At 45.3% G+C, this 17,862-nt stretch overlaps 1 protein-coding gene across 3 annotated transcripts in view; it reads left to right on the top strand.

Annotated features, from left to right (window-relative positions):
* ANKHD1 (ankyrin repeat and KH domain containing 1) overlaps positions 1 to 17,862 on the top strand; it is a 1,723,611-nt gene that overhangs the window by 265,432 nt on the left and 1,440,317 nt on the right. The gene's annotated exons all lie outside the window — the stretch shown is intronic.

Genomic DNA, 17,862 nt, shown 5'->3' with positions numbered 1-17,862 from the left:
ACATTTTGAACTATGGAAGTATTGAAAATGTTGAATAGTCTTGGTTTTATTACTTAACTTTATAACTGAAAATAGGAAATATAGTGTTAGCAATTGTTAGGTAATAGTTTCATAGAAATTTTAAATCTTCCTGACATGGGTCAACCCCAGAACTTTTTGCTTTACTAGTGGGATATTTTTCCTTAATACCTCTGTGAGTGGGAACCTTTTTCCACACTCACAAATGTTTTACACTTTTTTTTTTTTTTTTTTTGAGGTTGTCATTTTATTTACTCTCGATACTGTCTTTTCAAAGTTATCCTCTTTAACAACCTATTGGCAATAAGTGCCTGTTGCTGGGTTGCCGAGGGGCTCCCCTCTTAACTAAATTTTGCTAACCTTGAGAGAAATACAGTTCCCAAGGGTAGAAAGGATCTTTGGATCCCTTTTACATTTTATTCTGTGAAACCAGCACACCCCACCTTATGTGGAGTGCTGGGGAGATGCAATGTATCCCCTTTCACATTAAAGCTGTAACAATTCTGTTACAGAGACCAGTTTACCTTCAATAGCTGGTGGCAGTGATCCCTTGTATTAATTTGGTGCACCTTTACCGTGGGCTGTGTTCACAGCTGCAGTACACAAGAGTGCTCATTTTACCAAAATGGCCCCCGTCTTCTTTTTTCGCCATTTTAGTGTTTCCTGTCCTTTCTTGTTCCTTCCCCTGACATCCAGGGCAGGAAAGTACTTTACGATTTTTATCTTCGGCGACAGTCCCCTGGACTCCCCGCCCAGGCCCCAGTCTGACTGTGAGGGTAGGAAGCGAGGGAGGAGTCCAAAAATCCACAGCCCTTTGTTTTTTCTTCTTGCCTGAATGGGAAAAAATCCCAGTGGTGGTCTGGCTGTCCTGATTGGACAACGAGACCGCCTTTTCTTGTAAAATGCAGGGCGAGAATGCGGAAGTTGCAGTATACTTCCTGTTAAATACTGCGAACCTGGAAGCTGAAGAGACTTCGACCAATGGAACCGAAACCGAAGAGGGTGATGAAGGAAAAGAGGCAGAAACAATTTCCAGCAACCAGAGAGCCTGCTCTGTAACCAGAGCGTGCTGTAGCCCTTCCTTCCAATTGACCTGGGGACTCCGAAAACTACCCTAAACCAGAGACTGGCGAGACCCACTAGAGTTAAGAGGACCTGCAGTTTGAGCCATCCCACGTGTTGTTGGGACCTTGTGTTGCTGCAATACCCCAATACCCTGGGACCATGAGCCACTGTGCAGTGCAGGGTCTTCCGAATCTTGCAGAAACTTTGTGGGCATCCTGGTGGATCTCCATAGGCTCAAATCGAGTCTGAAAAGTCCCCCCAACAGAGTGCTGGACCTTTGTAATGACGAATTCAACTGCGATTTTCTGTCTTCTATGCTCCTTGAAATGGTACTAAAGCTGCAGAACTGCATTCAGCCGCGAGGAAAACCTTGACTAGATCCTTCTTCATCATTCCCTGCTGCAAAGTTCCTTCTGAGGTCTTGTTTTCAGTCACCACAACAAGGAATCCACCGATCAAATATTTGGCTGCAGACCCTGAAGAAATCCTGCTGCAAAATCTTCAATGCTGAGATATTGGTTTGGCTTGGGTATGTACTTACCTCAAGTCTCTTTCTGTGTAGCTGTGGGATGTTTTCTGTGATGGGGAGGCCTCTCATCCAGTGCACCCAGTCCCACTGCGAGAATCCTGCTAGGGTGTCTTCTGTGAAGCACCTGGACCCTCTTCTAACTCTAAAGTGAAGTACTCACCTGTTTGCCCAGTCTTCCTAAGGAACTCTGACATTTGCCAATTAAGAACCTATCCTGACTCTGCCTTTTGGACACTAGATCCTAGTGACCCCCTTTCTGCCACTGAGAACACTCATGCTCCAAGAATAAAATAAATACTTTTAAGGTATTGGGCCCTTTGCCTAGAAAAGAAAATAAGTGTTTCAAAGTTACTTACTTATAAAATAGTTGGTTGGTAACTGTAACTCTGAGTGAAGTTAAAACATTTGTTACTGACCTTGGATGTGTGAGGCACTATTAAGTATGGTTAACATATTTTCTTTCCTTAGAAACTGTTTTGCCATTTTAATAGAAAGTAGATGTTAAGGTATATTACTCACTGGTGATTAGGTTGTGCCTCTTCCCAAAAGTAATGTTTTGGCTTCACCAGATTATTCCTGCAGGGTAATTGGTTGAGTGGTCCCTCCCACCCCCCTGCAACTGGGTCTTGCTTCCCCTGACTTGCTGTTAGGTTGTCCAGAATAAGTCTATTAGGTTGTTGCCTACCTAGAATAACTTTGAGTCATTCAGTAAAGTGTAACATTAGGGTTTACTTTCCCTGTGCCATCTAACAGTCTGTGGTTCTAACTGTCCCTTATAAGTCCTACATAAGTCACTTGCATAGTTGGGAAAGATCTAACCTGGACTCCTTGTGAGATTAAAAAAGAATATGGGTTTTACTTTTTAGTTAGCTGTGTGCCATCCAAAAATAAAAGAACAGTTACTGCTTATCTTAATCTGTGTTTCACTGATCTTAAAAACACCTGTAAAGGAGTATTACATCCTTAGGTTTTACTCACCTAGTAGAACTGTGCTATCACAAAAGTAGTTATAGGTTTTTCCTGTACCTGGAATAAATGTTCCACTATTCACAAAAAGTATATTGTCCAGTTGACTAATTATGAGATTGTACTGAGAGTCACTGTCTTACTGGTAGGGTCTACTGCCCTTGCATTACTGAATGTAATTGTGAAAGTAACCATTGGTATTTTAAGAATAGGTGCGTCCTATACTAAATGTGTATTGTTAGGCAAGATTGTATGCAGTACCCTTTGGGTGCACTACAACAATCCTGACCTCTTGCCAATAGAAACCCAGCCTTTGGTGCAAGTCTGTACTACACAGGTTGGTAGCGTGTTGAGCAGCCAGGCTGATCTCAAGAGGGGGTCAATGTGAGCTGTAGGAGCGTTAGAGATTCACAGTGACAAGTATTCAATTAAACTCTTACATACATTGTTTAGTAAGCCTTCAGAAGGGGGCAATATAATAGTAAGACAAATACACTCAGATACACACTCTTAATAGTTCTAAATCAGTAAGTACCCTTTTGGGATGGCACACACGCTTCCTACACCCTCGGGTGACTTCAGTAACTAGGACACTGGACATTAATATTCCACTTTTTGCATTTAGAATCGGACGTAAGAGTATGTCAAAAGAAAAAGATGATTAGAACAGAACAAGAGATCTCACACAGATTCTGAAGCAGGTAAGTACTTTTGGTTACCCCCAATGCAAAGTCAGTTAACCCCTCCCTGGAAGGGAGACCAAACAGAATGTCAGAGGGAAGAAGTCATTCAGGGAGCCCGGCTAGGCCAAAGTCAATTGGGCAAAAGTCCCGGTGAGCTGAAGCCCTTCTTGCAGGTAAGTAAAAGTCTTGCACAATGTTTTAGACGTTTTTGTAGAAAAGAAGACATACAAGCAGGGCCACAAGCTGGTTAGGCTTGTGAAGTAAAGAAGCTGTTGGCAACTCTACCGGGTAACCAAGACAAGTCACAGCAGAGGACACGTAAGGTTACAACAAGAGGTAAGTTCTCTTAGACTGTACAGTACCTTTAGGTTGAAGAAAAGTGCAGCAGATGGCTTCTGTTCATGTGCAGCTCTGCAGATCCTGGTGTTCCTGGGCCTCATTCGTGGAGACTAGAAGGAGGACTTCTGGAAGACTCCTGCACTGCAATGGGATGGTCACCGACCACAACTGGCAATCTTCAAACAAGTGGCACTTGGGTGTTTCAGCTCCTTGTGTCTACCGCAAATAACACTGTGGTTCCTGGCTGTTGAAATGGGCTTTCCTTGCTTCTGGGGTCCCGCACTCTGTTGAGGTGGCTCTGGTTCGGTGAGTCCTGCTTACTGGGAGTCTGGAGGATCTTCCATGAGCTCTTGGCCAACTTAAAAGCAACACACACTATCTGGTGGTCCTCTCCCAGGCTATTTGGTTCCAGCAGCAACTGCAGTGGAATTTCAACCGGCTCCGAGAGGATGCCCAGGTGGCTTACTTTGGAGTTCATTGATCCCACCAACTCAAGGGGAGAAGTCGTCCTTGCAGGGCTTCTCTAGTTGAAATTAATGGAGTGTCAGCACAGCAGCAGGGCTTCACCGGGCAAACCAACAGTCGAGGAGTTGCAGCAGGCGTCTCTTCCAAGTTCTTCCTCTGATTCCTTCGTCCAGTGGTCGACTCTGCCTTCCAAGCCAAAAAGCTTTGCCTTTTATGCAGGTTTCTCACATTCATTCCAGCCTAGCTGTCAGTCACCCAGGAGGGTGGCTGTCCTTGTTGGACAGCCAGCCGCCAGTCACCTAAGAGTGCATTCCTGTCTCCTAGGAGACCAAGCACAGCGAGTTCCAGGCACCTCCCTCACTTCCTGCCCCCGCCAGACACCCTGGCGCCAGAAGCGGGTTTCACTTGTGAATCCCACCAAAGACGAAGCGAAGAAAGGGACCAAACCTGGTTTGGCACACAGTGAATCTCAAGAAGGACCTTTCCACAAAGAAATGGTGAAAAAAGACCGGGGCCACTTTGACAAAAATGGCACCATTGGGTGCTTTACTGCAGCGGTGAACGCAGCCCGCGGTAAATGCACACCACGGTAGTTAAGTGAACCACTGCCACCAGCCATTCATCGAGGAAAGGCTAACATAAAAATGTCACATGAGAGACTAGACAAAAGAGGATACTAAGTTACCCCTCCAGCACTCTTTATTATAAGATAGTGTGTGCTGGGTCTAGAAAGTTAGCTGGTCAGACTCCATAACCAAAAAGAAACTGTTTAAATCGCAGTAAAATACATGAGAAAGTGGGGAAAAATGTCTTGCTCTCACCAGGTTGAAAAGTCCTAGAGTCCAGCAAAAGTGTTGGGGGCGGGGTGTCTAAAGTAGAGAAGAATTAGGAAATGTCTTAGAATTCTCCCTAACAGGTAGCAATCATAATTGCAGGTAAAGTTGTGTATGCACCCCTATTGTACTCTAATGTTCCCCGATCAATCTGTTAGGACGGGATTTGAGTAAACTGAACATGACCATCTCTTTCACGAATCGTGGGGTGGTTTGTGCCACGCCAGGCATGTGCGCCTTGAGGGCGATGGTCATTTTACAGGCCCCGGGTAGAGCGGTGGTGGTTCACGGTATCACTGTGGACCCAAACACGTTTGTGTACGGAATTACAGTATTGCTTGATGCAGTGCCCCAGATTGATAAGGCATGTTGGCGAGTGCCATGTCATCTTTCGACCAGTGGTGACCCCAGATCTTGTGACCGGATCAATTTCTCTAGGTTTGCAGTGCCGGGTTGTCGGCTAAAGGGATTTTAGTGGTGGGCACAGATTCTAATGGATGCAAGTGGCGTACTGTACCATGCATTGACCCAACGGTGCCCCTCAAGGAAGTGACCACTGCAGAATTGTTTGAAGATCGGGTTGACTATGGGGAGATTGTGTTAGCAATTTTGATCCCCTGTGAGATCATGGTGCAATATTGCAATGTTCAATGCCCCCTTCACTGAAGAAGACTTAGAGCACGTTCCAGAAAAATTATGGACGACCAATGCCCACGATGTTGGGCTTCTACAGGGGTTGGTACTGGTCCGAATAACACTTAATCCAGGCACTATTAACCCAAGCAAAAGAGCATCTGTTGTCCTAAGCGGTGGAGGAAGGATTGAGGCCTTCCTGAATCTGGGCATAATTGTACCATCCACCTCCCCACACAAGATTGCATCAGGGGTACTGTGAGTTCCACAGCATGTTCAATAAGATGTTGCATGCTGACTTAGAATACATTTAAGTGCCCAGTAGCATCGTTCAGTAGGTTGATGATTTGCTGGTGTGTAGTGACAGCAGCAGTGCCGGAAGGACTCAATCCTCATCCTCTTGCAGCTGCTCGCATACAAGGGGGTTGAAGGTAGATGAGGCGAAGCTGCAGTGTTGCCTCCAGGAAATTCTCTATTTGGGCCACTTGATAGCTGTTCACTGGAAGAAAATTATACCTGATTGCGCAGCACTCCCCAGCCTAGAACTGTCAGATGCAGCCATTTTTAGGGTTGTGCAACTACTGAAGAGCATAGATTTTAGACTGACGCGTACCCCAGGCACCTGTTAAGGGCCTCAAAGAGGTTCAAAAGAATGACTGCAAGATTGCATGGATGGAGGACATGCTTACCAACTTCAACGCCCTAAATAAAGTGATCTCCACTGCCCCAGTGCTAGCCACCCCTGATTACACACGAGAGTTTGGTTTTCCCATTCAAATGGCCATTGGCCTATTACAGCGGACTGCTAGATTCTGTGATGCAGGGCCAGTTCCCATGCAAACATGCGCTTGCTGCAGCTGGATTTACGATTGAGAAAATCTCCACAATTGTTATGGAGTGCTCTAGGACGCTGTATGTGGAATATGCTGTGTTCGCCATTTTGGAGCGTTCCAAATCAACATTGACTACACAACAGGCATCAGATTGAGATCATCCTGTCCAGCAGGAACATTCCCATAGTGGGGTGCAAAACTGTAGATTGGGCCACCTTTTTCACAGAACAGTGCACTGAAGAAGACCTTACAACGCATGATTGTGTAATCTTTGAGCGGGAAGAAGAGATTCCGAAGGCAAGTGTTGCGCCTGGTCTCTGCAGGGACGTTTGGGCACGGTTGGAGCCCTCCCTGGATTCAGCTCCACGGGATCGAGTCTCACCCCCAGCTGCTGCCAAGTACACTGTTCTGGACGCTGATACTGCCCCTGCGGGAACACGAGGCAATAAGGGGGTGGAGGTATCGTGACTCCCCTCAGATCTCTCGTGCCAAAATGAGGTAAGTAAGCGTTTACCCATATAGGCTCACCTGGTATTTAGTGAGGGTAAGCTCTCAGTCCTGCTTCTCACCAGCAGTGGGCGCTTCAAGATGACCCAGTTGCTTCACTGGTCCATAGATGTGGTGGCCCAGGCTGGCTGTGACCAAACCACTTTGAAGGTAAGAGTTTTTGTGTTGATTATTGTTCATACAAGTATTATTGTCTTGTCACATGATTTAAACTTGTTCTCCTAATGTCTCCTTCTCCCTTATAGGTGATGGCAGCCCAGCGGAGCCGTTGCGCAACTTTGAAGTGTTCCCCAAGAAGATAACAAGTTGGCACCCTAAGGTAAGTGCGAGATGCGATCTTGCGCGACCTTAACAAATGTCCCTATTAGGTTTCTAACCTTATTTTTTTCTTTCCTCCTGGAAGTATGATCTGGCGACGCCTGGAGAAGAGTTGCAGTGCGCAGACTTGACAACGGGTGAAGGATGCCTGCGACAAAGCTGACCATTGAGTTGGTGCTCCAGCTGAGGGTCAGGTAAGATGCGCAGTCGGAGGTTGTATTCCATGAGCCAGGTAAGTGCGCTCTGGTCAATCGAGGATGGAGTCACTGCGAGCTGGTAAGACGCTTCAGCGATGATTCAACTGAAGCGGATGGAGAAAACGGGTAAGTGCACCTCTGCTGTGGTTTTGCTTACTCTGCAGGTAAGATGCTTTTCCCCAATGGTTTTGCTGGACAACAGGTAAGACGCTTCTCCGAGATGGGTCGCTGGAGAACGGATAAGACGCTTCTCCGAGATGGGTCGCTGGAGAACAGGTAAGATGCTGCTCAGGCGGTGGTGAGCGTTCCGCTGCTTAGGCAGAATAACGCAAAGACTAGGCCTGCGGGCGGGGCATGCTTAAATAGCCTGGTCTCGGCCGCGCCCCCTTGCTCTGCTAGATGGTTCCACCCTGCCACTCCCAAATGCTTCTACACGTGCAGCTTCTTGGATTCCTATTGCCCGGCCCAGATCCAAGTGGCTGACTGATAAGAGGTGGAATAACACATGGCAATGGAAAAGTGTGCAGAGCACACTCTTATGAGCCTGGCGCCTAAGGTGCATGGACTGGGTCCAGCTGTACCCTTTAGGGGATGTGAACTGGGGTTCCTGTCCAGTGGCAATGACCGCAAGGGACAGCCCACTCGAGGGGGGGGAGGGAGTTCTTTTAGTTGACGGGTCAGCAACTATCGACCAGGGCGCGGGTTTGTTGCATTACGGGGCGGCAGTGGTCAGCCTAGTGGACAGGGTCTTTGAGGTATTGGTGCAAAAGAGATTGTCCATGCACTATTCGGCCCAAGAAGCAGAACTTCTAGCACTCATTGAGGCGCTGCTGGTGTCTCAAGGGTGCCTCGTCACCATTTATTCTGATTCGGCTACGTCCCCACCACTGTGTATGCAGAACTGCTGTGTTGGAAGTTGAGGGCATTCAGGAGGACTGACAGGTCCCCGGTACAACATGCAGCATTGTTTACCTAATGCACTATTCCAACCCCTCCTCCCCGACAGCGGTGGTAAAATGCACCACCCATACCAACAACACAAACAAGGTCTCATTCAGTAATACTGCTGCAAATCGGCGGCCAAGCAAGCAGCGCCTATTTCTCTGTGCCAAATGTGTCTAAGTGCCTAGTAGTGGCACGGAGTAGAGTGCAGCTGCTGGACTCCTACAACTCCTTACCGATTGCACAAATGATTGAGTTGCAGGGACGGACCCCAGAGGAAGGGAAGGATCTGTGGGGTGAAGATGGGATGTAAACAATCCCCTACAGCTGTAGTATGGCTACAGGAAACATCGGGCAAAGCAGTAATGCTGTACAAATTGCTGCTGGTCGAATTCGACCAGCTGCATCATCCAGCCCATGTGTCAAAACAGCATAGCGCTGCAGATATTCATGAGGACTGATTTGTCCCCAATCTTCTGGAGGCAATAACTATGATGGTTATCAACTGTACTACGTGTCAGACTTGGAACACTGGTCTCACCCTACGGACAATCCAAGGTAGACTGCCCCACCCTCCTGGGCCATTCCGTGAGTTTCATATAGAGTATGCGTATATGGGCATAAGGTGTAATGGGTCTCGTTACCTAATAGTAGTTGTCTTCTCACAGTGGGTGGAGGCTGGCCCTTGTGCACACCCGGATGCAAAATGTGTGGGCAAGTTTTTTGTCGATGGGACGTGGGAGAAGTATTAATGTTGGACAACGGCACACACTTTTTCAATGCACTCTTCTGAGAGATCTTGGCATTATTCGGTATTAAGCATTGGGTGTGTACAATTTACCAACCCCAGGCCAACAGAATTGGGGATAGGATAAATGGTCTTCTATAAAGCTAATTATCTAAGCTTTGCACCACGTTGGAAAAAGAAAACTGGGTCCACTGCTTGCCCCTTGCTCTGTTTAGCATGCGCACAGAATCTTGTAAGGATTGCCACTAATTGACCCATGAGGTGGTAATGGGGCGACGTGTGCACACGCCTCTTTCTAATCAGGAGAGCATCTGATGCTCATGGGCTTGCGTCTATTCTAGGGCAGGAATTAGGAAGTTATTTTTGTGCCTTAACGAAATCCATAAAATGTATGTCTCCAGATTGCACCGGCAAAGACTGAAGAGACGACCAGCGCTGCATCTGATTCTCCACTTACACCCCCCCCATCCCCTCCAGCTTTTCCCTGGCCATCTTGTCTTTGTAAAGAGCTTCGCCTGCTGGTGGAGCGAGCCTAGGTACAACAGCCCCTTTGAGTTAGTCTATTCTACTCTTGGAGTAAACGTTTGTGAATTGTGGTATTGGGTATAGATGTTTGCAGGGCACACAAGGACAATCCCCCACCAGCCACCCACCCTCACCCCCGTTCTAACACAGAAAAGTGTTAACAGTACAAGTTAAGTATTGTACTTATAAGCTCTCCTCTGGGTATTGTTTCGAAAAGAAACATTTGTAACTGCTGACCTACGGTTGTTTCCTTTTTGGTGTATTTCAGATTTTTATTTTTGAAAGGTCCCACAATAAAACTACATCTGATACTTTAAAAAGCTGCTGCGCTCGATTGGCACAAAGATCTTTCTTTCTCTCTACTCAATTTATAACCGGGTTTTTCTCCACGTAAATCGGTTATGCACTGTGTAGCTGGTCTTTTTACTATTTCTATGTTTGGATTAGGCATTTATTTAGGATGTACTTTTATATGGGATGGTCATAAAAGGGGGGAATAAGACATGAAAACATCACAAATGGTTTAACTAAAGAGCCTTTTGGGTCCTTAACACATCACACGACTGTAAAAGTATCTTTATTAAACAAAACAAGTGAATTATACCGCAGTCTACACCAAACAGCCTATGCATATATTACAAATACACTTGTCAACCACCCCCACATGGAGAAGCTTACAAATTTACTGATGCCATTTTTTCCTCTGCTGTCTGACTTAATTGCAAAAGATGGTTTCTCTCCTAGTACTTCAAATTTTACGGTTTCGAAATGTTCTAAAGATAAATTAGAAGGGGCAAGTACGATCAGTACCAAGGACTTGAGTTACACACAATAGAAGATGTGCACCATCAAGAATTAAGTGATAGTTGGTATGCAGACATGCTCTAAGTGGAAAAATAGAAGGTAAATGGGAGCTGTTATGTATGCTTCTTGATGCCACATGCGTCTGGTGCCCCCAAGGTATTCATGCCACAGGAAACTCCAATTTTGAGGCTTGATGTTTACTTCATCTGACATTGTGCAGGCTGCAAAGCACTTTCTAGGCACGAAGCGTGCAGCTTATGTAGCAGATCCTGATCAACTGCAATGTTTCCAGAACATGAAAAGAATTACCATTGTTGGTATATATTCGGCTCTACCATTCACTATCTAATGATCACTGCACTACTGGACTCAGGCCTTGACAACGACCGGATTGGTCGAAACACGTGTCGGCTGCCTATGACCAATAAATCTTGCACATAAGCAGATGACCTTAGATGATCTTAGTTGCAAAATCTGTTTCTTTTGCATAATATTTGAAACTGCGTATTGGACATGTCTTTACTTCATAGTTATTGTCTAATAACGGGACCAGGTGGCTTGTTGGGCACCTACACCAGTGTCAGACATCCCGACCGCATTGGCACCACACAAGACTGTATTTCGTATCTTGCCAGAGAAGGAGACCAATTATAAATTGCATAGGTCAAATTAGGAATCGCAAGATTCCTCACAATTACTGAAGAAATACCAGATCAATACAGACAAACCTTTTTTGCATCGTTGCTGCTACCGGGAGTGCAGACAGTTGTGAATGCCAATTAGCTCCATATCGTGCAGCGCAAAGTGATCAGCTGGCCAATGACACTGAACAAGGCCTCAATGCAATCAAGATGGAAATGTGCCCAATCAGGCTCATTATGCTGCAGAATATCTACATGATAGACCTCCTCAGCGCCATGGAAGGAGGGGTCTGTAATAAGATTTGCGATTCATGTTTCACCTACACACCACCTAATGACGCAGAAAAAAAACATTCACCAGGACAATAGGGGCCCTGCACGCTCTTGGCACTCGCATGTTGATCTTTTTTCCTGGCACCATCCTGGATGGGGGCTATCGTGAAGATGTTCGTTCCTGGATAGTGGTTGTGTTGGTGATCTTCTGCACCTGCCAGCTGGGGCTTCGATGTTAACGCCAAAGCAGTGCCTACTAGTGGAATGATATTTCAATTGGGTTACAGGAGGCACCTCGTGGTACAAAACTGATGACCCAGACAAACCATGTATGGTCACAATAGAGCAACGTCTTCACCCTCCAGGCACCAGCACAGTTCCCCCACCGGACCAAAGTATTACAAGATTTGTTTTTTCGAAACTCAAATGGATGTCGACAAGGCATGTTAGTAATACTATCCCTCGTGTGACATGTACTTTACCCAAGGTCCTTCATGCGTTGTGGTCCCTCAGATTTTTTTCTCCGTCATTGTGGTCGATCGCGGGTTGTGGCGTTCCTTTCAGACTGATGCCTTTTAACTATTTGAAAGTTTATTCGTAAACTGATTTCTTTTGTTTTCTGCCTTTGCTGCAGAATAGACTACTGGACGGCCTTCAACAGACAGCCCGATCGTCGACTACTTGACTGAATCCATGACCAGGCACGACCTTCATGGGACTTTGTGCTTCGGCCCTTAAAGTAAGGGAGAGGGGGAGGTCTTCATACTGACTTCTTTTATAGATGTTGGTAGAGGAGCTAGCACCTTTGGCTAGTGCCTTCCTGCACCCCTCAAGTGCTTTACAACTAGGCAAGATTTCTAAGCACTATAGCACAGAGAGCTTTTTTCATGCAAAAATAATCAGAGCCGTGGCCAGTCACTAAATAAAGGTAGTTGGGATTGAAATATAATGTGCAAACAATTATTCAGATATATATATATATATATATATATATATATATATATATATATATATATATATATATATATATATATATATATATATATATATATTCGACTGTGAACAAGCCACTGGTTAGTGGTGAAACACGTCAGGCTGCCGTCTGGCTAAGCAAAATTTGCACTGGGAGATTATTTTTTATCTGCTGCACACGCAAAATAAAGGCTGTTATATTACACACAACCGATGCTGCAGTGTTTGCTGTTGGATTTCCGTGATTATTTGGATTATTGGAACACTTTTGTTCGTGGAGTGCTGCTTGCCTGAATTGTTTGTTTGAAGCTGTTCGTATTTGAAATATATATATATATATATATATATATATATATATATATATATTATTATAGTTACATTGTAAGTTAGCTTTGCTCAAAGCACACAGTAAATTCAGCCTGTGCTTAATATAGAATAGAGGCAGGCTGGTAGAGAGCACGAGGTGACTTGGCAGCTGTGCCTGTCAATCACAAACCAATGGAGACTAAAGATTCAGCACGACAAAGAGTACTAGGAAAAAAGGTTTTTAATGTGAAATACTGGACCAGATAATATATAATTTTATGGAGTTAAGTGTTGAGATAATGTCGGGAAGATGTGTTTATGTATGAATGTTTATAACATAGTAAATTATGCTAAACGAAAGCGACAAATTATTCCTGCATATACAGCATAATGTTATGTAGCTTTTCCCCAACAGTACCTGGCCATGCAACACTGGAGATTCTGCAGCATCCCTTGTATGTCAAGAACAACAGTTTTGAAGGAACTCTGCTGGTATCCAGTGACTAGTCAAGAGAATTGAAGCCCCAGGCCCAGCACCAGTCTTCAGGACCTGGGAGCCAGCCACAGAAAACAGAATGCTGGTCAGAAATGGCAGTCCTTTGCCATTTCCCCCAATCCTCATGATCTGTAAAGATTAAAGTTTGGTATCACTTGCAAGATAGACCCATGGCTTTTAATTCCCTAGAGGGGTGCATTTACTCTGGTGTATGGTGATTATGGGTCCCCTGTATTTAAGGGACGCCCCTGTACGTTGGGGTTCTTTTTCAGAATGCATATTGGGCCATCCCCTTTCCCTCGCCTAACTGCCCTTTTCATTAATAATGAACACAACTCCTTTTTAAATGTTGCCCTCCCTGCCATCAAATTCCTGTGGAAAGACATGCAACAAGTATGCAATTACTGTCTCCCTAGTGATCACCCCGAAAAGCTTTGAAAATCCTGCAAACCTTTCCGCCCAAAAACTCTAAAGGATCGAACTAAACGCTGGGCCGTCACACAATGAAGGCCGAAGCCTCCATCGACGTGACGGAGGACTCCAGCAAGGGCAGTATTGGTGTCCTTAGTGACACCAAAGGCAAGCAGGGTTTGTCGGAACCCCATGTGTAGGCCCCCACCTCCAATAAGCAGGCCGGCGGCTCTGTGATGGAGATGACACCCGGCGGCCATATCACGCACACGTCCAAGAACACAAAGCCCTCACCACATGGCCGACATTCAACGAAATTGTTGAGCGTCGAGGCCTACACGGTGTCTGTGGAAAAAGCCTCAAGCTCTTCCCTGTCCTCTGGGCCATTGCATACGCTTTGGCCTCACGACAGGCCACTGAAACCTGACTCCAAGGTGGGTTCGGACACTGCGCACAAAGAGGCCCTCCTTTTGCGCACTGAAAAACAGGTGATGAAAGGCGCATCAGCTTCCACCAAACAAATGGCGAAAATGCAAAAATTAAAACACATCCCTGCTACCCTGTTAAAAACAGAAGTCACCAAGAAAGTCAATCCTCAACGCCTTTGTCCGCCAAAAGCATTCGGGCTTTAGATTCTTCCTCCCCTGTAGACAAACTCTCAGGGGCTATGCATCCCAAGGACCAAGCACCCTCCTAAGCTACCCCTACCATGTCAGGCTTTCCACCTTCATGTGATTATACACCTGAAAAATGTAACAATTTTAAAGAGGATGTCCTGCTTTGTCGACTTTATGGACAGGCATCCAGAAGAATTAAAATCCTTTAGAGATGCCTCACAGTGGGACCTCAACACTTCAACCCCCTGCCAAAAAACCTTGTCTTGAGCCACAGCCTTGCACCTCTGCCCCTCAGCCTCCACCTACCAAGACCAGCCTGTGGCAGATTCTACCATAGAAAACCAACTACAATACAATGAACTGCTGCTGAAGGCTGCCCAACACTTTATTGACACTCAAGAGGCACAAGTTGATAAGGACGTTGTGGATGACATTCTTGGAGACAGGAAGTGTGCACTCAGTTCATCCCGCTGTATGTGTGTACAAAGACTTATTCAGCCCTCCCTACTTGCGCCTAATCTCACAAGGGCGGTTAACCCCAGACTAGAGAAATTATTCAAGCTAGTGCCCACAGACCCTCTGTATATTAGGGGTCAGCTAAAACCTGATTCACTAGTCGTCACCACTTTCAGAAAGAGGGCATTCACGCCTATGGCGTTGGCTGAAGCCCCACCAGACTAAGAAAGCAACATCTATACTTTTGGAAAGAGGTTTGCTTCCTCAGCGGCTTATGAAACTAGAATCCCAATCAACACTACATTTCTGGCTAGTTATGGCTGCCACAAGTGGGATGACTTGGAACACCAGGTTGAGGCAGTTCCAGAATCCCTAACATCGCAATTGTTAAGCACTATTGCAGAGGGCAAGCAAGTATCAAACTGCATCATCAAAAATAATCTCAATGCAGCAGACTATGCCGGCTGCTTCATTGCAGAAGGCACTCATCAAGTGCCACACTTGGCTCAGTCTGGTTTTAAGCTAGAGACTCAGGCTACCCTCCTGAACATGCAGGTGGAGCCTAATGTACTTTTTGTTAAAGCTGTCGAAGACGCCCTCAAGAGTGCAAAGGAAGAGTAGCACTCTCTTAAATCCCTTGGTCAGTTATCAAACCAGCCCTACGTACAACAGGGCTCCTCAAACTCCAGAAGGTTTCAGAGTGCACAGCGCTCTTACAGATACCCTCAGGGCGGACAGTCTTCATCTTGGGGGGGGGGGGGGCCCAGGGGGGGGGCCCTTCGCAAGAACAATCTGCCTCTTCCGGTTTTCAAAGAGGAAATAAGAGAACCAAAGGAAGAGGCAGAACCTCACCTGGGTGAGGCTCCACCCCTCCTAAACAATGACGCACTCTGCAGGTCCCCCTCCCATGCATCTCCAGTAGGAGGTGGAATTTCACACTTCACCCACGCATGGGAGGGGATAACATCAGACAAGTGGGTGTTGTCCGCCGTGGCAGGCGGGTAATGTATCGAACTGTTACAAAAAACCACCCAACCGTCCGCCAAGACAGAGAAAAACGACGCTAGAAGAGAGGTGCCTACTGCTAGAAGAAGTAAAGGCACTGCTGGAGAAGGACACCATAGAGCTCGTCCCAGCAAATCGAAGGGTATTTATTCAACGTTCTTCCTTGTGCCAAAGAAAGACCTTTCCTTGCGCCCAGTACTAGATCTGCGCCCTGCAAACAAATGTCAAACCCCAAATGTTTTAAGCTTAGAGACATAATCCCCCTCCTTAAATGTGGGGAGTACATGACAACATTGGATATGAAAGATGCATACTTTCATATTTCAATGCACCCTGCGCACAGAAAATATCTGTCTCAAGATGGCGGGAGTTCACTACCAGTTCAAAGTAATCCCCTTCGGCATCGCCTTAGCACAAAGAGTATTCATTAGGGTGCTTGCAGTAGTAGCAGCACACATGCGCAGGAAGTCTTTCCCTGTATACCCTTATCTGGACGACTGGCTAATTACCAGGGAATCTCCTCAAATTTGCCAACAAAATACACAAAAGACAATGGACCTTCTTTTCAATCTGGGTTTCTTCATCAACGAAAAGACAAGTCTTGTCCCCAGCCAAACAAAAACAGTTTAGAATGGATTGTGTCCTCCAACGCATTCCAGATCTTTGACATGTAATGTCCACAGCTGTACACTTCAGAAACTTTTTTTGGCAGATGGCGTCCTGCATTGGGTCCATGTCTGTCGAGGGCTTCCGTCGATTGATATGTACTTAGTGGTATTATAACCAGGCCTCTAGACATGTCCAAATATGTATACCTTTTTGCGCCACTAAATACACAGCATGTTGACGTTGTATTAACTACAGATTACTTTTCTGCTAGACATTTTTCTCTTCCATGAAGTCGTTAACGCAACTAGATTGTATTAATCACAGAGCACCTTTCTGCATGATACTCGATTCCTGTTTGTAATGATTTAAATTCAATGATGGGGACAACAATATACTCATTGTATCTTTACTTATGCGTTTTTTTACCCCCAGTGCGGTTAGGTTTTTGAAGAAGAGGAATCGCTGCGAAAAGCGTCAACCTATTATATTGGATATATTTTGCTTCTACACTTTTTACTATTGAATTGGCTGACTTGTTTTACAATATTTGGCCACATGCGTTGTTAATGAACTTGAAATTGTACATTGTTGAAATTTCTAGCATCTTTGTTTAAACCCAATCATTAACCGCCTGTGAGGCGGTACCTTAGAATGTTCAGGGGATGGTAGGGTTCCAATCTTGGATCCTTTTTCTTGTTCTTGTGTATAGTGGAGGCTTTGTGCCAAGGCCCCAGTTCCTCCCCTGCACACAGAACTGCTTTGTCTTAAATAATACAATTTTCTTCTTATTCAGTGGTGTGCACCTATAACCCCTCTTTCACCCATGGGTGCTTTACTGCAAATGTGAACTCAGCCCGTAGGTAAAAAAACCCCAATGGTAGTTAAAAGTAAACCACTGCCACCAGCCATTAATTGTAGAAAGGGTAACATAAACATGTTACGTGAGAAACTAGATAAAGGGGATACTAGGTAACCCCTCCTGCACCCGATGGTAAGATATTGTGTGCTGGGGCTAGAAAGTTACAAAATGTAAGTAAAGTCAATTTCATTTCACTGCTCTGTGAAACAGTAGTTTCACCAAAAGAAGATATTTAAAAGTTTGGGAAATTTAAGAGACTTCCTTGTGCAACTGCACTGAAGGTGCTGTGTCACAATGTAAAGATTTGCCTATGGAGTTTCAGACTCCAAAGTCAAAAGAAACAAGAGTCCAAATCACAATAAAAATAAACAAGGGTATAAATTAAAAGTCCTAAAGTCCAGCAAAAGGGGGTCTCTAAGTTAGAAGGGAATTAGCACATTTCTGAGAATTCTGCATAACAATACTGCTCAGGAATCGCCATGTTGCGTGCAGTACAGGTATACATTTCAGAATGAGTTTTTAAGAACGAACAAAAAATTGTTTAGTCTTTATAAGAAAACCTTTTTAAAATCTAAAATAATCAAAAAATGTAGTGACTCTTTTCACCTTTCTTATGGAGCCTTTCCGAAAAGCGTAAAGGTACCTTGAGGGGTTTTTAACAAATAGTAACTATGAGAAAGTGAAATCCCGGGCAAAGCCGGTTATATAAGCTAGTTTAATAAAAAAGCATTTCAGGCCAGAGGCAAGTGCTGCCGATGTCTTCACCCCTTGCCCTGTGATGCACCCTGTGCTTGGTCCTATAACTTGGGTAT

The sequence above is a fragment of the Ambystoma mexicanum genome, chromosome 3p (genome assembly GCF_040938575.1).
Source record: "Ambystoma mexicanum isolate Mex_15411 chromosome 3p, UKY_AmexF1_1, whole genome shotgun sequence".
In the NCBI taxonomy this organism is placed as follows: Eukaryota; Metazoa; Chordata; class Amphibia; order Caudata; family Ambystomatidae; genus Ambystoma; species Ambystoma mexicanum.
This window is presented reverse-complemented; position numbering and strand designations above follow the sequence as displayed.